This window comes from Arachis ipaensis, chromosome B6 (genome assembly GCF_059453495.1).
Source record: "Arachis ipaensis isolate K30076 ecotype BB chromosome B6, ASM5945349v1, whole genome shotgun sequence".
NCBI classification, from domain to species: Eukaryota; Viridiplantae; Streptophyta; class Magnoliopsida; order Fabales; family Fabaceae; genus Arachis; species Arachis ipaensis.
In genome coordinates, this window is record NC_142441.1 from 112714255 (window position 1) to 112735201 (window position 20947).

The 20947-nt window shown below is 40.0% G+C and overlaps 1 non-coding gene across 1 annotated transcript; it reads right to left on the reverse strand.

The window, feature by feature from the left end:
• Nucleotides 1-17979: 17979 nt before the first annotated feature.
• On the reverse strand, nucleotides 17980-18087 carry LOC148562342 (small nucleolar RNA R71). The gene has a single exon (XR_015886556.1). It is a non-coding gene; the product is annotated as a small nucleolar RNA R71 (small nucleolar RNA).
• Nucleotides 18088-20947: the final 2860 nt, after the last annotated feature.

Below are 20947 nucleotides of genomic sequence, written 5' to 3' on the forward strand. Positions count from 1 at the left end.
CTGAATGGAGTCATTGACAACCCCCCAGAAGATCGTTCTATCTTCCAGTGTGATGTCATAGACGATAGTGTGGCTGAAGTTCAAAAAGAAGAGTTTGAAGAGAGGCACACTGGACAAGGTCCAAGTGTGGGGACCCTCTTAACTGACAATGAGGACACTTCACCATTTTCACAAGCCCCAGATAATCCAGAGCCTGCCCATGACCAAAAGTTAGAATTGAAACCTCTCCCTCCACACCTCAAATATGCTTATCTCGAGGATGAGCAGAAGCTTCCGGTTATTATTGCAAGAGAACTGACTTCTCAACAAGAAGAGCAGCTACTTGATGTGCTGAGGAAGCATAAGAAGGCAATTGGGTGGAGCTTGGCAGACATAATGCGAATCAACCCTCAAGTATGCGAGCACAAAATATTTTTAGAAGAGGGAGCAAGACCTGTCCGTCAACCCCAAAGGAGATTGAATCCCACCATCTTGGAAGTTGTCAAAAAGGAGGTGACTAGACAATTGGAGGCCGGTATCATATATCCCATTTCAGACAGTGAATGGGTAAGCCCAGTACAAGTGGTGCCCAAGAAGTCTGGAGTCACTACAGTGAAGAATGAGCATGGAGAGCTCATAGCAACTAGAGTTCAGAATGCTTGGAGAGTCTGCATTGATTACAGGCGTCTCAACCAAGCTACCCGTAAGGATCACTACCCACTTCCATTCATTGATCAAATGCTGGATCGCGTGTCAGGTAAATCACATTATTGCTTTCTAGATGGTTACACAGGTTATTTCCAGATTCATATAGCTCCTGAGGATCAGGAAAAGACTACTTTTACATGTCCTTTTGGGACTTATGCTTATAAGAGAATGCCCTTTGGCTTATGCAATGCACCAGCTACTTTCCAAAGGTGCATGATGAGTCTTTTCTCTGATCTTACTGAGGACTGTATGGAAGTTTTTATGGACGATTTTAGCATTTATGGTGATTCTTTTACCCTTTGCTTAGAGGGATTATCTAGAGTATTAGATAGATGTATTAATACAAACCTTGTATTGAATTTCGAAAAATGCCACTTTATGGTAAAACAAGGGATTGTATTAGGACATGTGATATCTAATAATGGCATTTCTGTAGACCCAGCAAAGGTGAATGTTATTTCTAGTTTACCTTACCCCTCTTCTGTGAGGGAAGTCCATTCGTTCCTTGGCCATGCAGGTTTCTACAGGAGATTTATTAAAGACTTTAGTAAGGTGGCACTTCCCTTATCCAGATTACTGTAGAAGGACATTGAGTTCAAGTTCAGTGAGGATTGCAAACAAGCATTTGATAAGCTGAAGACTGCTCTAACTCAAGCCCCAATTGTGAGAGGACCCGACTGGAGCCAGCCGTTTGAAATCATGTGCGATGCTTCCAACCATGCAGTAGGAGCAGCGCTGGCTCAGCGTGAAGGTAAGGATCCTTTTGTTATTGCCTATGCGTCTAAGAGTTTAGACACTGCCCAGTCTAATTATACTACTACTGAGAAAGAACTTCTTGCTATTATTTTTACTCTGGATAAATTTCGGGCCTATTTACTTGGTACCAAAGTAGTAGTGTATTCAGACCACGCAGCTCTAAAGTATCTATTAGCTAAAAAGGAGTCCAAACCAAGACTTATACGTTGGATACTACTGCTACAAGAATTTAATTTAGAAATAAAGGATAGGAGTGGTAATCAGAATTTAGTAGCAGACCACTTGAGTCGCCTTGAACATATTAAGGATGATTCTACTCCTATAGATGATAATTTTTCTTTTGATAACCTACAAGCAGTATCTGAGGTAGTCCCTTGGTATGCACCTGTTGCTAATTATTTAGTTAGCCGCACATTTCCTCCACATTTTTCTAAACATCAAAGAGACAAGCTGAAAAGTGAGTCGAAATATTATATATGGGATGACCCATATTTATGGAGATGTGGCATTGACCAGATAATTAGACGTTGTGTGCCTCAATCAGAATTCCAGTCCATTTTAGAGGCCTGTCACTCATCTGAGAGTGGAGGACATTTTGGCCTTCAACGAACAGCTAGAAAGATCTTAGACTGTGGATTCTGATGGCCTACTCTTTTTAGAGACGCTGCTGAGTTTTGCAAATCTTGTATCCCATGCCAGAAATTTGGTAATATATCCAGGAGGGATGAGATGCCTCAACACTATATGCTTTTTTGTGAAATTTTTGATGTATGGGGCATTGACTTCATGGGTCCATTTCCAAATTCTAGTGGATATTTTTATATATTGTTAGCTGTGGATTATGTTTCCAAATGGGTGGAAGAAATTCCTACCCGCACTGACGATGCTAACAATGTTGTTTCCTTTGTGAGAAACCACATTATATGCCGTTTTGGATCACCACGAGCGATCGTGAGCGATCAAGGCACCCATTTTTGTAACAGGAGACTAACAGGATTGATGAAGAAGCATGGGATAATCCATAAAGTTGCAACAACTTACCATCCCCAAACTAATGGAAAAGCCGAGGTGTCGAACAGAGAAATTAAGCGTATCTTGTAAAAGATAGTGAAGCCTCATAGAAAAGACTGGAGCACCAGGCTACAAGATGCACTGTGGGCATATAGAACAGCATACAAGACACCCATTGGGATGAGTCCCTTTCGCTTAGTTTATGGAAAAGCTTGCCATCTCCCAGTTGAAATCGAACACAGAGCCTTCTGGGCAGTTAAAGAGTGCAACATGGAAATTGAGAAGGCCGGAGCTGAAAGGAAGCTGCAACTGCAGGAACTAGAGAACCTTCGCCTAGAAGCTTATGAGAATTCCAGAATTTGCAAGGAAAGGATGAAAGTTGTTCATGATCAAAACATCAAGAAGAAAGAATTTCAACCTGGAGATTTTGTCCTCCTTTACAAATCTCGACTAAGGCTAATGCCCGGTAAGTTAAGATCTAAATGGGAAGGTCCATACAGAGTAGAGAAGGCTGAACCGTACGGAGTTTATCACCTAAGCCATCTTTCAAGCTCTGAACTTATTAAGGTTAATGGACACCGCCTAAAGCTGTACCATAGTGAGAAAGTGCAGAAAAGCAAGGAGCTTGAGATCCTCCACTTGGAAGATCCCCACATAGCAGCAGATTGAGCTAGTGGAGCATCCAACTTACGGACGTTAAAGCAAAGTGCTTGGTGGGAGACAACTCACCGTGGTATGATCGTTCTTTTCTTCACTTTTAGTTATGCTTTTACACCTACATGTCCTTATATTTCTTTTTTAAAAAAAAAAATTTTTTTTTTCGCCGCGCGACGCGATTGCGTCAGTGACGCGTCCGTGTGGCAGGGGGAGTAAAGAAAAATAAAAATGAACAGAAAGTTACGCAGGAGCAGCGCTGGAGTCGTGCCAATGGCACAAATTACCCCACGCGACCGTGTCACATGGAAATCATGGCCTCCCACGCGACCGCGTGCCCCACGCGGCCGCGTGCCCTGAGTTTTCGACGTAAAAGGGTGCACAGTCGCATTCTGTGCGAGAGTGATGCTGGATTGGTGCTGGAAGCACAATCCTTGTCACGAGACCGCGTTGCTGATGCGGCCGCGTCACCCATTTTATAACGCACACTCATGCGATCACGTGACCCACGCGATCGCGTCACCCAATTTTGGCAATTAAAATGAATCGAACAGAGAGTTGTGCTGGAGCGAGGCTGCACTCGCGCCAGCAGCGCAACATAGGTCACGCGACCGCGTGACCGACGCGATCGCGTCACCTTCCCTGGAACGCAACCACGCGAACGCGTGCCTTCCGCGGCCGCGTCGCATGCGCCGCACAACTCAACCTTTGTTGCCAAATTATCTTATCTTTCTTTCCTCCAAATACTAATTTTTCTTTTCCCTCCTTCTTTCTTCTTTCTCCCTTCCCCTTTCTATCTCACCTTTCATTCTCTATCTTTCTCACCCCCATTAACAAGGTTTTTCTTTTCTTCTTTCTCACTTTTCTACTATTCTTCTTATTTTCATATGTTATCTTCTTATCTTTTCTTCATTGTTCTTATTTTCTTTTCTTTTCTTTTCCTTTTTACTTGGTGTTATCTATTTATGTGAGTCATTACTTATCTTTATGTGCTTATGGTTTGTTATAAATTTGTTTGACAATCATATATATTACTTTTTAAGGGATTGCTTGCATGTTCAAATTCATACTTTCAAGAGCTTATTCTACATGCATGCTATGTGTTTGTGAAAACGCCCATATGGCATTATGCACTTCTTCACATTATTTTACTCTAATATGCAATGCTTGCTTTTCACAAATTCCCTTTCATATTTTATTAATTAAATTTAATTGTCAATACAAACGTGATGGCTAGTTTGTTACAAATGGTAATCTAAATTGGACATTGAATGTTTGATATATGCTACTCATGCCTTTGCCTGCATGCCAATAAACCTCTTGCATTCCATTGTCCTACATGCACTTGCTATATTTCCATTGATGAGCTTTTCACATGTAATCCGGACCATGTGTTAATGCCATTTATCTTTATTGTGCATTGACTATCACTTACAATACCCTCTTCCTTGCTCTATCTCTTTGAATTTAATTTCCTTTCTCTTCCCTTCTTTCAGGATGGCCACCAAGAAAGGAAAAGAGAAAGCTACTTCTAAACCATCAGCAAGAAGAGGAACTAAAAGAGCATTAGTGGCAGAGCCTTCTTCAACCACAGTCAAGCCCTCAACAAAAAGAGTTAAGAGGATAATAAAGGTTGACGACAAGGAGAAAGCCTTTCCAGCAAAGGACACTGCGTGATTTCCCAATCGCTACTGTGAGCAAATGTTCCCTATCCTAGCAGAAAAGAACTATAACAATGAATACCTTCTTATCCTCCCATCCAATATTGCCTCCTTTGTTGAGCCGCAAATTGAACGAAGACAATGGGGTTTCTTACGGAGACAGCCGAGGCAGGTCAATCTCTCTTGGGTAGTTGAGTTCTACTCCAACTTCTACATACCGACCCTGCAGTCTGTTTATGTCCGGCAGCAACAAGTCCCCATCACAAAAGAGGCCGTTCAGCACGTTCTGAGTCTTCCCCCTATTCCAGCAGGAATGGATGCTTTTCAAGATGCCACCTTTCAGCGCCAGAGATACCAATTTGAGTGGGACTCCGTTCTCGGAGTCATCGCATTACCTGGCAGCCGTTGGATCTATGGATACCACCGTACCCGCCCTAAGGGAATCTTGGCTTCTGCACTTACCTTGGAGGCTCGCGTATGGGCACAGATCATGTCCCATTACGTCTTTCCGAGCACTCATGAGTCCTCCTTCACTGCAGACATGGCTGTTCTACTATGGTTTATCCTTACAAACCAACCTCTGAATCTCTCAAGACACATCCGGAATGCTATGGAGCACGTACAAATCGCGGGCAACCTACCTTTTCCCGCCCTGGTCTCAGATCTTGTTTTAGCAGCCGCGGTCTCCTACAGAGCTAGGGACACCAAAGCCATGCTTCCACGGGATGATCAATATGTCCCTAACGGGAAATACCTCAGACTTTCAGCAGCCACTACAAGCCAGCCTACTGAGCCAGTTGAAGATATTCCTTCTTCAACACCACAAGCATCTACAACTGAGAAATTGCTCCAGCAGATACTTAAAAAGTTGGATCGGCATGAACAGAAAGCTAAGATGAGAGAGCGCCGTAACAAGCGCCGATTCACATACCTCAAGGAGCTGATCATGGGCAAATTCAAGGACTCAGACACTCTGGACTCCACTTCTTTTACCAGCACTGGGAGCCATGATAGTCCCGACTGTGGAGATACTGCCACCAGCCCACCCCTGTTCCTGACAGATGGCACCGAGGACGGTGCAAAGCCTTAAGTGTGGGGAGGTCGGTCAGTACCTGACTTCCGGAGGTAATTTCTCTTCTCTGTACACCAATAATTAGGATATTTTAGTTAGATTTTCTCCCCTTTATAGAATAGAATAAATTGCATAGGTTAGAATAGTTGCATGCATGTTCTACTTGATTGAAAAGACAATAAGTTTCTTTTAAAAATCTATCTTTGGAATAAAATTTCACTAATTTTTCAAAATTTTTATGATAAATCTGCTTGAGTTGTATTTGGAACATGATGTTTGAGCTAAAAAACACACAACCTGTGAAAGATTTGAGCCTTTATGTATGGTTACATTATTTAACCATAATTATTTTATTCTTGTGTGTTTACTTCTCTATGATTGTAATCTATATTTTGTTTTATCTTATATGTCCAATATTTATTATATTTACATGCTTGCACATGATTGAGGCCATTATTTATTTAAACTCACTTATCCAAATCAAGCCTACCCTTTTCAATTACCTTTGTTAACCACTTTGAGCCTTTAAAATCCCATTTGTTCTATATTTTACCACATTACTAACCTCAAGCTGAAAAACAATTGCATATCTCAAATTGAATCTTTGGTTAGCTTAAGATAGAATTGTGTGTGCTAGTTAAGTATGGGAAATTGTGGGAACAAAAGTTGTTAAGGGAATGTGTCATGAAAATTTAAAGGGAATTTGGATACCTATTCATGTGAAACTATAAGAATCAAAAATCTATGTGCGTTGATAAGCTTTATTTATTTCAATTAAAAAAAAACGATAAACAAATAAATAAGGGGACAAAATTACCCCAATGTTAAATTCAGAATTCAAAGATCAATGCACATATGATAGAATTAAAATACAAAGTTGAAATATGAGTATGTGTTGAAAAAGGGAATTGTGGGTAGCTAGGCATGAATTTAAAAGTATATAGAATATATGTATATTAGGTGAGAGCTTAGGTTAATTAAAGATTCAATTTATAAAGCTCACTTAGCCATATGTATACCCTTACCTGCACCTTGGCCCCATTACAACCCTGAAAAGACCTCATGATGTTTGCATTGGTATATTAACTATTGTTGATTGGTTAGGAGAAAAAAAACAAAAGTTAGAAAACATGACTAGAGAAGAATAGAGTGATTACCCTATACACTAGAGATTAGAGCGTACATACATTATCAGTGAGGGTTCAATGCTTGAATTTTCATGTTTCCTGCTTTCATGAGCTATCTTCTTGCACTTTTATCGGTTTTATTGTATAATGATAGAATTAGTGGAATTTGATTTGTAATTGTTTTGAAGGGCTTATTTACTTTTGATCAAGTGGACAATAATCATATAGTTGCATTTATTTATATATGTAGGATTGCATTGCATTTCATGAGTTTCTACATGTTCATACTTATTTCCTTGTCTCCTTCAATTTAGCATGAGGACATGCTAATGTTTAAGTGTGGGGAGGTTGATAAACCACTATTTTATAGTTTATATTGTGTTTAATTGTGTGGTTTTGTCATGATCCTTACCCACTTATTCATCAATTTAGCATGCATTTAGATTTCCTTCCTAAATTCAGTACATGTTTGAAAATTGCTTCCTAGAGACTTTAATTATTTAATTTTAATTCTCCTTTATTCCATTCGATGCCGTGATTTGTGTGTCAAGTGTTTCAGGCTTTATAGGGCATGAATGAGATGGAGATTGGAGAGGAAGCTAGCAAAAAATGGAAGGAACACAAGAATTTGAGGAGATAACCAGCGAGAAGTGACGCGGTCGCATGGCTCACGCGACCGCGCGAAGGAGCGCAAATCGCAGTGACGCAGCCGCATGGCTTGCGCGGCCGCGCGGATTGGAAAGCGCAAGCGATGCGGTAGCGTAGATGACGCAAACGCGTGGAAAGGAAAAAGCGCAAGCATGGACGACGCGATCGCGTGACATGTGCGATCTTCATAATCTGCAAAATTCGCTGGAGGCGATTTTTGGACCTTATTTCGGCCCAGTTTTCGGCCCAGAACAGCAGACTAGAGTCAGAGAATATGCAGAAACAACACACACATTCATTCAGTAGTTTTAGATCTAATTTTTTTCACTCTCTTAGGTTTTCTTCTCTCTAGTTTTTAGAAATTTAATTTTCAATTGGCCTTAGCATTGGAACATTGAGAAGAGTTATTTCCTCATCAAGACTTCATCATCCTAGTTTGTTCTCTTAACTTGGTTTTATTCTTCCATGTTCTTTGTTTTGTTCAATTTTATTATTCAGATACTTTTATGATTATTTAATGCAAGGATTATTTCTTTTTAATTCAATTTCAATTCCAATAATCATGTCTTCTTTTAATTCCCTTTTATGTGTTATGGATTTATTTTTTACAATGCGTGAGTAGTTTCATTACTTGATGGGGAATTGATTGAAAAGGAACTCTTGAGTTGGAAGGATTGAAAGAAAATTTGTAATTGGGTTAATTGTTGAATTGCTATCCAGTCACCAACGTCAATCCCTTTGAACTAAGTGGGTTGTAACTCGTGAACGGATCTAGTAATCCAACTTGTTTGACTTTCCCTTACCTAGTAAAGGATAACTAAACAGACTAACCATTAATTATAAATCCATCTAAAAAATCATTCCATCAATGATAGAGATTCTAACTAATCAATTCCCAGTCAAGGTTTTTATTCATATCATTTAATTTTCCTCAGTTTACATTCCAATTTACTTACCTCAATTTCTTCGAACCTCTGATTAATAAGATAGCACCCTTCTCTGCAACTCGTTGGGAGATGACCTGGGACTTAAAACTCCCAGTAATTTTGATTTAAACTCTTTGTGACACATTTCTAAATTGATAGGCAGAATTTCGGTGAATTAAGAACTATACTTGCAACGTATCAATTTTAATAATTTTTTAATTCATCAGCTTCTGCTTCCCATCAGAAACTAAGAGATTAAAGGCAATAAGACATGAAAATGTAAATGAAACTACAATAAAACATGAATTAAAGAGAGAAATTAAAGAGAGAATAAAGCTAAAAAACCCTAATTCTACAGAGAAGGGGGAGCTTCTCTCTCTAGAAAACTAACTAAAACATGTAAAAACCTAAACCTAAGTGCTTCCCCCTTCATCCCTCTTCAATTTGGCTTGAAATAACTTTATAAATAAGTTGGATTGGGTTTTGGGGGCCCAGAAATTGCCCCAAGTGATTTGCAATTAGTGAGCTCACGTGCCAGGACTTGTACATACAGGTGTGTGCGTACACACACTTGCTGTTTTCTGACTTATGCGTATGCACACTTAGACTTATGTCCACCATAGCAAATTGTATATCATTTTGAAGCCCCAGACGTTAGATTTCTAATGCCGCTGAAACTGCCTCATTTGGATCTCTGTAGCTCAAGTTATGATCAATTTAGTACCGAGAGGTCGGGATTGACAACTTTCCAAATCCTTTATTTCTTGAATTCTTCCACTTTGTATGCTTTCCTTCCTCACTTTTTCAATCCATACTTGCCTTATAAACTTGAAATTACTCAACAAACACATCAAGGCATCAAATGGGATTAAAGTGAATAAAATTTAGCAATTAAAAGGCCTAAAAAGCATGTTTTTACTTTCAAGCACAATTTAGGAAGAATTTATAAAATTATGCTATTTCAATGGATAAATGCAAGAAAAGTTGATGAAATCCACCCAAATAGAGCAAATAAATACCATAAAATATGGATTCATCAGACGCTAATGGAAGTTTATGTTGATGACATGTTGGTAAAGACACAAAGCGAGGAAACGTTGTTATCTGACCTCACTGCGTGTTCGATACCATAAGAAAGCATGGGATGAGGCTTAATCCCGTAAAATGCACTTTTGCAGTAGAAGCTGGCAAATTCTTGGGCTTCATGCTCACCCAAAGAGGAATCGAAGCAAAACTAGATGAATGCCAGGCCATACTTCGCATGAAAAGTCCGACCTGTGTCAAAGAGGTGTAGCAGCTCAACGGAAGACTAGCGGCTTTGTCTAGATTCCTAGGTGGATCAGCCCTAAGATCTTTCCCCTTTTATACAACATTAAGGAAGGGAAAGATGTTCGAGTGGACCCCAGAATGCGAACAAGCCTTCCAAGATTTCAAAAAATTTCTGGGGCAACCAACCATCCTTAGTCGACCTCGGGAAGGCGAAGAACTCATACTATATCTCGCTGTAGGAAGTCGGGTAATAGCTTCAGTGCTAGTCAGAGAAGACGAAAGTGGACAACAACCCATCTACTTCATCAGTAAGGCTCTACAAGGGGATGAACTAAACTATCAAAAGATAGAAAAGTTCGCCTACGCCCTCATACTCACTTCTCGGCGACTCCGCCCGTACTTCCAAGCTCACACCATCAGAATATGGACTAACCATCCCATAAAAGGTATTTTACAGAAAACAGACTTAGCTGGAAGAATCCTACAGTGGGCAGACGAGTTATCTGAATTCGACCTCAAGTATGAAGCCCGGACAGCTATCAGATCTCAATACCTGGCCAACTTCAACGCAGAGTACACTGACACCCCGGGCACCCCCCACAGAGTGGAGCCTTTATGTGGATGGCTCCTCGAACAAAACCAGGAGTGGTGCAGGCGTCATTTTAGAGAGTGATCAGGGAACCCAAATCGAGCTCTTATTAAAGTTCGAGTTTCCCGCCTCAAATAACCAAGCTGAATACGAAGCCCTACTTGCTGGTTTGAAGCTGGCTAGGGAAGTATGAGCTCAGAAGCTTACCATTTTCAGCAATTCACAGGTAGTTACCTCACAAATAGAAGGGAGCTACCAGGCCAAAGATCCCACCATGAGGAAATACTTAGACAAGACCAGAGAAAAGCTCGAACAATTCAGGGGATATGAGATTCGGCATATACCCAGAGAACAAAATGCCCGAGCTGATGCACTTTCAAAACTAGCCAGTACCAAATCAGGAGGTAATAACAGAAGCCTCATCCAAGAAACACTGCAAAACCCGTCAACCACGGAAGAGAAAAAGGTCCTAAGCATATCAGACCAGGACCAAGGGTGGATGACTCCTACTCAAATTGGAAATACTTACTGCAGACAAAAACGAGGCAAAAAGGCTAGTACGAGAAGTGTAGTACTACACCATAGTACACAACGTCCTATATAGGAGAGGAATATCTACACTCCTCCTAAATGCGTCCTGACCTCCGCTACGAGGGAAGTTCTTGAAGAAGTCCACAGTGGCATGTGCGGCAACCACCTCGGGGCACGAGCTCTCTCCAAAAAGGTACTCTGAGCTGGCTTTTACTAGCCGACCTTGCAAAAGAAAGCAACAGAGTTCGTCAAAATGTGCCCCCATGTCAAAGGCACGAAAAACTTTCACATCGCACCACCCGAAGAACTCATCTGCATTACTTCACCCTGGCCATTTGCAAAGTGGGAACTTGACCCCCTCGGACCCTTCCCCTAGGGATCAGGGCAAGTCAATTTTTTCATTGTAGGCATTGACTACTTCACAAAATGGATTGAAGCAGAGACATTGGCTACTGCCACCGCCCAAAGAAGTCGGAAATTTTTATACAGAAACATTGTCACAAGGTTTGGGGTTCCTTACTCCATCACCACAGATAATGGTACTCAGTTCACCGACATGAGTTTCAAAAACTTGGTGGCTGACCTGAAAATAAAGCACCAATTCACCTCTGTAGAACACCCACATGCCAATGGACAGCAGAAGCAGCCAACAAAGTCATATTGGCCGGGTTAAAATGAAGGCAACAGGACGCAAAGGGAGCCTGGACTGAAGAGCTCCCACAAGTCCTATGGGCATATTGGACAACACCTCACTCTACTACTGGGGAATCACCCTTCCGACTTGCTTACAGAATGGAAGCAATGATTCCCGTTGAAACAGAAGAAGAATCCCCTAGGGTGATCCTCTACAATGAAGACACTAACTCCCAAGTTCAAATGGAAGAGCTCGACCTACTTCTAGAAGTCCGAGAAAGAGTTCGGATCAGAGAGGAATCCCTAAGATATAATCGGAAGGTAGTCTGGCGAAGCTTCACCAACAATGATCTCATCTTAATCCGAAATAATATCGGAGCAGGTTGGTCAGGAGAAGGGAAGCTAGCAGCCAACTGGAAAGGACCATACCGAGTTATAGAAGTACTGGGGAAAGTTTACTACAAGGTGTCTGACCTCAAAGGGCGAGAGATACCAAGGTCATGGCATGCCTGTAACCTAAGAAAGTACTATAGCTAGAAAATGGTAAAGGTCTTAGGTCAAGGCGCACTCTTTTTCCTAAAATGATTTTTTAACGAGGCGCCAGGCCGAGATCTAAGAAGCTGCCCGACCTAGAAGGGTAAGCACACTCATGTACATTCTTATTTATGTCTTTATCTCATTTTTATTTGAAATGAAAATTGTCAATTCCCTAAAAAGTTTCCTACCAAGACGCATTAATCTAAGCTCATAAAATGCAAAATTCATCGCCCGATTACAAAGAGGTCGGCAACGTGAAGCGATAGAAACAAGTTAATGCAAGAAGTTATAAAAAGTAACACATAGAAAGCGACCTGACGATGTCTGCCTAAAAATGGATTACTAAAAGTGACTTAAAAAGGCATGACAGAGAAGTCGGACCAATGAAAGGATCACTAAAAAGGGGACGAAGACATCTCGCAAAGGTCAAAGAAAGGCTAAAAAGCCAAGACAGAAGTGCCTAGCTATAAAAGTACAAGTCTCGCAAAAAAGACACTACTTAAAAAGCAAAAGCACAAACAGAGCTAAAAAGTCGTCCAAACAAACTATAAAGAAAAGGTTTCCCTTGGAACACTACCTAAAAAGTTGTTGGAATATGACTAAAAAGCTCACACCAACTAAAGGCGCGACCCAGCAAAGCAAGTGAGACCTTGAGAAAAGAATAAAAGCCAAAAAGATTGAAGACAACTTAAGGCTCAAACATGCTTAGTTAAAAGGGGAATAGCTCCGCTCAAAGCATGATCTTAAAAACAGGGCTACAAAAGTCGTTCGGAACTAAAAAGGTTCTATGTAAAGAATACTAAAAAGTTATCGGACAAGTTACTAAAAGCTCGGACCCCAAGTCGCAAGGATAATTTGCCAAAAAGCAAAGGGTTGACAAGTACCAACTCAAAACAGGGCATAATCCAAAAAGGCAAACTCACTCAAAGGAGGGCGGACTCAGAAGTGCCGAACCTCTATAAATTCTCAAAGACCACAAGAATAAAAAAAGGTATGACCAATATATCAGCAAAAAACGTCCAGCAAAGTGAAACATTAAAGACTCAAAGGCCACCTAAAAGGTAGCCCAAGAGTTTAAAGTGTTCAAAACAAAAGTTGCTAAGCAGCAACCTAAAGTCAGAAGAGCCAGCTACAAAAGACTTATAGAAAATTAGAACAAGTTCATACAAAGTCCACAAGTCGAACTATACTAAATATTCAGAACAGAGATACTAAAAGAAAAATCATAAAGGATACAAGCTCGCCCCAGTAGCTGCATCTTTGGGAGGAGAAGGAGGCATGGTCGAGATCGGAGTAGCATTAACAACTCCGTATGACCCGTTCAAAATCTCTACATCAGGCTCAGGTTGTGGAGGGACCACCTCGGCCGAAGGAGTCGAAGAGGCTGAAACTGCAGAAGCCTTAGATGGGGGTACAAGAGGAGGACCTTCATCTTCATCATTAGGGGCGGGCACGTTCTTGTCATCCTCCACCACATTATCCATACTAAACAAAGAGAGATCGGCCTCAGGAGTAAGAACTCGGACATGAGCGTTCACGATCTCATACATGTCGGTCATACTAGTCACCATATGACCCTGAAGCTCCGCATAATCATCTTGGGCAGATTAAAGGCTCTCTTTAGTCTCTAGCAATTCGCCGTAGGTCCGGGTATAGCTCTTCTTATACTTTTTTGCAGCCTCCTTAGCCAAGTAAGCAGCTGCCTCCGCCCTAGTAGCACACTCTTTCTCCTTCTCCATATCAATTTCTAACTTGGCAACTGATGAGCAGATAATTTATACGCTTTTTAGCATTATTTTTAGTATGTTTTTAGTAGGATATAGTTACTTTTAGGGATGTTTTTATTAGTTTTTATGTTAAATTCATATTTCTGGACTTTACTATGAGTTTGTGTGTTTTTCTATGATTTCAGGTATTTTCTGGCTGAAATTGAGGGACTTGAGCAAAAATCAGATTCAGAGGTAGAAGAAGGACTACTGATGCTGTTGGATTCTGACCTCCCTGCACTCAAAGTGGATTTTCTAGAGCTATAGAACTCAAAATGGTGCACTTTTAATTGCGTTAAAAGGTAGACATCCAGGGCTTTCCAGCAATATATAATAGTCTATACTTTGGCCGAGTTTAGATGACGCAAAAGGGCGTTTAACGCCAGTTCTACGCTGCAGTCTGGAGTTAAACGCCAGAAACACATCACAAGCCAGAGTTGAACGCCAGAAACACGTTACAAACTGGCGTTCAACTCCAAGAATGACCTCTCTACGTGTAAACTTCAAGCTCAACCCAAGCACACACCAAGTGGGCTCCGGAAGTGGATTTATGCATCAATTACTTACTTCTGTAAACCCTAGTAACTAGTTTAGTATAAATAGGACTTTTTACTATTGTATTAGACATCTTATGATTTTTAGTTCATCTTTGGATCATATTGATCACGGTGGGCTGGCCATTTGGCCATGCCTGAACCTTTCACTTATGTATTTTCGACGGTAGAGTTTCTACACTCCATAGATTAAGGTGTGGAGTTCTGCTGTTCCTCATGAATTAATGCAAAGTACTACTGTTTCTTTATTCAATTCAACTTATTCCGCTTCTAAGATATTCATTCGCACTTCAACATGAATGTGATGAACGTGACAATCATCATTATTCCCTATGAACGCGTGCCTGACAACCACTTCCGTTCTATCTTAGATTGAATGAGTATCTCTTGGATCTCTTAATCAGAATCTTCGTGGTATAAGCTAGATTGATGGCGGCATTCATGAGAATCCGGAAAGTCTAAACCTTGTCTGTGGTATTCTGAGTAGGATTCAGGGATTGAATGATTGTGACGAACTTCAAACTCGCGAGTGCTGGGCGTAGTGACAGACGCAAAAGGATAGTAAATCCTATTCCAGTATGATCGAGAACCTCCAGATGATTAGCCATGCAGTGACAGCGCATCGGACCATTTTCACAGAGATAATGGGATATAGCCATTGACAACGGTGATGCCTCTAGATGATTTGCCATGCAGTGACAGCGCATCGGACCATTTTCACAGAGAGGATGAGATGTAGCCATTGACAACGGTGATGCCCTTACATAAAGCTAGCCATGGAAAGGAGCAAGACTGATTGGATGAAGACAGCGAAAAAGCAGAGATTCAGAGGAACGAAAGCATCTCTATACGCTTATCTGAAATTCTCACCAATGATATGCATAAGTATTTTTATCTTTATTTTCTATTTATTTATTATTATTAATATTTGAAAACTCCATAACTATTTGATATCCGCCTGACTGAGATCTACAAGATGACCATAGCTTGCTTCATACCAACAATCTTCGTGGGATCGACCCTTACTCACGTAAGGTTTTATTACTTGGACGACCCAGTGCACTTGCTGGTTGCGAAGTTGTGAAGTTATGTTTGGACCATGGTTCTGTGCACCTGTTTTTTGGCGCCATTACCAGGGGAAAGAACGAACAAATAATTTTACAACCTAATCTGAGTAACAATTTCGCATATCAAGTTTTTGGCGCCGTTGCCGGGGATTGTTCGAGTTTGGACAATTGACGGTTCATCTTGTTTCTCAGATTAGGTAATTTTCTTTTTGTTTTATTTTCAAAAAAAAATTTCTTCAAAAATCTTTCAAAAAATAAAAAATAAAAAAAAATTCTTTCAAAAAATTTCTCATCTGTTTTCGAAAATTATTCTAAATTTTTAAGAATGAATTCTAGTGTTTCATGAAGCACGTTGGAGCCTGGCTGGCTGCAAAGCCATGTCTAAATTTTTTTAGACTAAGGCTTCCAAACCATCAGCATAGAGGCAAGTTAATTTGATAACTAATGAGCAGTATATATGAGTTACATACTAAAGCTTGACTGGCTATTAAGCCATGTCCAACCCTTTGATTGGAGCTTTGGGCTAATATTGAAAGATTCCTGGAATTCTTAAAGATTTTGGAATTCTTATTTTCTTTTTCACATTAATTTTCGAAAAATACCAAAAAAAAAATTATAAAATCATAAAATTCAAAAATATTTTATGTTGTTTGTTTGAGTCTTGTGTCAAATTTCAAGTTTGGTGTCAATTGCATTTTTTTAAAAAATTCTTTGCATTTTTCGAAAATTCATGCATTCATAGTGTTCTTCATGATCTTCAAGTTGTTCTTGGCTAGTCTTCTTGTTTGATCTTCATATTTTCTTGTTTTGTGTCTTTTCTTGTTTTTCATATGAATTCTTGCATTCATAGTGTCTATACATGAAAAATTTCTAAGTTTGGTGTCTTGCATGTTTTCTTTTCTTGAAAATTTTTCAAAAATAAGTTCTTGATGTTCATCTTGACATTCAAAGTGTTCTTGGTGTTCATCTTGACATTCATAGCATTCTTGCATGCATTCATTGTTTTGATCCAAAATTTTCATGCATTGCATCATTTTCATGTTTTTCTCTTTCATCATTAAAAATTCAAAAATAAAAAAAAATATCTTTCCCTTTTTCACTCATAAATTTCGAAAATTTGAGTTGACCTTTTCAAAACTTTTTAAAACTTAGTTGTTTCTTATGAGTCAAATCAAATTTTCAATTTAAAAATCTTATCTTTTTTAAAATCTTTTTCAAAAATCATATCTTTTTCACTTTTTTTATTTTCGAAAATATCTTCAACAATTAATGTTTTGATTCAAAAATTTCAAGTTTGTTACTTGCTTGTCAAGAAAGATTCAAACTTTAAGTTCTAGAATCATATCTTGTGATTACTTGTGAGTCAAGTCATTAATTATGATTTTAAAAATCAAATCTTTTTCAAAACTAATTCTAATCATATCTTTCTATCATATCTTTTTTTTTTAAATCTTATCTTTTTTAAAAATTTGATTTTCAAATATCTTTTCTAACTTCTTATCTTCTTATCTTTTCAAAATTGATTTTCAAATCTTTTTCAACTAACTAATTGACTTTTTGTTTGTTTCTTATCTTTTTCAAAACTACCTAACTAACTCTCTCTCTCCAATTTTCGAAAATCTCTTCCCTCTTTTTCAAAAATTCTTTTTAATTAACTAATTGTTTTAATTTTTAATTTTAATTTTCTTTCATTCCTAATTTTCGAAAATCACTAACCCCTTTTCAAAATTTTATTTTCGAAAATCCTCTTTCTCTCTCATCTCCTTCTATTTATTTATTCATCTACTAACACTTCATCTCACCCAAATTCGAACCCCCTCTTCCATCTTTGTTCGAATTTTCTCTTCTTCCCTTCTTTACATTACATTCTTTTCTTCTTCTACTCACACAGGGGAACCTCTATACCTGGGTAAAAAGGATCCCTATTATTATTATTTTTCTGTTCCCTCTTTTTCATATGAGCAGGAGCAAGGACAAGAATATTCTTGTTGAAGCAGACCCTGAACCTGAAAGGACTCTGAAGAGGAAACTAAGAGAAGCTAAAATACAACAATCTAGAGATAACCTTCCAGAAATTTTCGAACAGGAAGAGGAGATGGCAGCCGAAAATAATAATAATGCAAGGAGGATGCTTGGTGACTTTACTGCACCTAATTCCAATTTACATGGAAGAAGCATCTCCATCCCTACCATTGGAGCAAACAATTTTGAGCTGAAACCTTAATTAGTTTCTCTGATGCAACAAAACTGCAAGTTTCATGGACTTCCATCTGAAGATCCTTTTCAGTTCTTAACTGAATTCTTGCAGATCTGTGATACTGTTAAGACTAATGGAGTAGATCCTGAAGTCTACAGGCTCATGCTTTTCCCTTTTGCTGTGAAAGACAGAGCTAGAATATGGTTGGACTCTCAACCTAAGGATAGCCTGAACTCTTGGGATAAGCTGGTCAAGGCTTTCTTAGCCAAGTTCTTTCCTCCTCAAAAGCTGAGTAAGCTTAGAGTGGATGTTCAAACCTTCAGACAGAAAGAAGGTGAATCCCTCTATGAAGCTTGGGAGAGATACAAGGAACTGACCAAAAAGTGTCCTTCTGACATGCTTTCAGAATGGACCATCCTGGATATATTCTATGATGGTCTGTCTGAATTAGCTAAGATGTCATTGGATACTTCTTCAAGTGGATCCATTCACCTAAAGAAAACGCCTGCAGAAGCTCAAGAACTCATTGACATGGTTGCTAATAACCAGTTTATGTACACTTCTGAGAGGAATCCTGTGAGTAATGGGACACCTCAGAAGAAGGGAGTTCTTGAAATTTATACTCTAAATGCCATATTGGCTCAGAATAAAATATTGACTCAGCAAGTCAATATGATTTCTCAGAGTCTGAATGGAATGCAAGCTGCATCCAACAGTACTCAAGAGGCATCTGCTGAAGAAGAGGCTTATGATCCTGAGAACCCTGCAATAGCAGAGGTGAATTACATGGGTGAACCATATGGGAACACCTATAACCCCTCATGGAGAAATCACCCAAATTTCTCATGGAAGGATCAACAAAAGCCTCAACAAGGCTTTAATAATGGTGGAAGAAACAGGTTTAGCAATAGTAAGCCTTTTCCATCATCCACTCAGCAACAGACAGAGAACTCTGAACAAAATACCTCTAATTTAGCAAACTTAGTCTCTAATCTATCTAAGGCCACTCTGAGTTTCATGAATGAAACAAGGTCATCCATTAGAAATTTGGAGGCACAAGTGGGCCAGCTGAGTAAAAGGATCACTGAAATCCCTCCTAGTACTCTCCCAAGCAATACAGAAGAAAATCCAAAAGGAGAGTGCAAGGCCATTGATATAACCATCATGGCCGAATCCAAGGAGGAAGGGGAGGACATGAATCCCAAGGAGGAAGACCTCCTAGGACGTCCAGTGATCAATAAGGAGTTTCCCTCTGAGGAACCAAAGGAATCTGAGACTCATCTAGAGACCATAGAGATTCCATTGAACCTCCTTATGCCATTCATAAGCTCTGATGAGTACTCCTCTTCTGAAGAGAATGAAGATGTTACTGAAGAGCAAGTTGCCAAGTTCCTTGGTGCAATCATGAAGCTGAATGCCAATTTATTTGGTAAAGAAACTTGGGGAGATGAACCTCCCCTGTTCACCAATGAACTAAATGCATTGGATCAACTGAGATTGCCTCAGAAGAAACAGGATCCTGAAAAGTTCCTAATACCTTGTACCATAGGCACCATAACCTTTGAGAAGGCTCTATGTGACCTTGGGTCAAGAATAAACCTCATGCCACTCTCTGTAATGGAGAAACTAGGACTCTTGGAGGTACAAGCTGCTATAATCTCATTAGAGATGGCAGACAATTCCAGAAAACAGGCTTATGGACAAGTAGAGGACATATTAGTAAAGGTTGAAGGCCTTTACATCCCTGCTGATTTCATAATCCTAGATACTGGGAAGGATGAGGATGAATCCATCATCCTTGGAAGACCCTTCCTAGCCACAGCAAGAGCTGTGATTGATGTTAACAGAGGTGAACTAGTCCTTCAATTGAATGAGGACTCCCTTGAGTTTAAAACTCAAGGACATCCTTCTGTAAACATGGAAAAGAGGCACAGTAAGCTTCTCTCAAAACAGAGTCAACCAGAGCCCCCACAGTCAAACTCTAAGTTTGGTGTTGGGAGGCCACAACCAAACTCTAAGTTTGGTGTTGGAAAGTCTCAACAATGCTCTGAACATCTGTGAGGCTCCATGAGAGCCCACTGTCAAGCTATTGACATTAAAGAAGCACTTGTTGGGAGGCAACCCAATTTTTAATTATCTAATTTTATTTTTATTTTTATTGTTCTTTTATGTTTTATTAGGTTCATGATCATGTGGAGTCACAAAATAAATAGAAAAATCAAAAATAGAATCAAAAATAGCAGAAGAAAAATCACACCCTGGAGGAAGGGCTTACTGGCGTTTAAATGCCAGTAAGGAGCATCTGGCTGGCGTTCAACGCCAGAACAGAGCATGGATCTGACGTTGAACGCCCAAAACAAGCAGCATCCTGGGTTCAGACGCCAGGAATGCACACTAAGGAAAGCTAGCGCTGAACGCCAGAAACAAGCATAGAACTAGCGTTCAACGCCATAAACATGCTGCATCTGGGCGCTGAACGCCCAGAACAAGCATCAATTCGGCGTTTAAATGCCAGAATTGCATGCAAAGGCATTTTACATGCCTAATTGGTGCAGGGATGTAAATCCTTGACACCTCAAGATTTGTGGACCCCACAGGATTATCTCAGCATCTGTGGACCCCACAGGATCCCCATGTAACAGCCCAGACCACCCGCTAGCACGATATTGTCCGCTTTGGCACACAAGGCCTCACGGTTTTGCCTTTGACGATAGGGATGCTAGCCGAAACCCCCCACACTCACTCGTCAAAACGCGTCATGCTAGGGAGAGGTATCCACACCCTTATAAGGCATGCTTCGTTCCCCTCCCCAACCGATGTGGGCCTTACACCCCACCTACCACCACTCATTCTCTTCCCTCTTCTCAATGTTCATCCTCTCTTCCCAATAAACACCCTTCCCCAAAACCCTTCACCAATCACCTTAATCTCTCTTCCCTATCACCACCTCACCACTCACATCCATCTACTCTTCCCCATAAAGCTACCTCATAAACTCCACCTACCTTCAAAATTCAAAATCAATTTCCCACCCAAACCCACCCTATATGGCCGAAACTAAACCCCCCTCCCCTCCCTATATAAAGCCCTCCATTCTTCCTCATTTTCACACAACACAACCCTCTCTTCCCCTTCTTAACCGAATACACCTCTCCCTACTCTCCTCTATATTTTCTTCTTCTTCTTCATCTATTCTTTCTTCTCTTGCTCGAGGGTGAGCAATATTCTAAGTTTAGTGTGGTAAAAGCATAAGCTTTTTGTT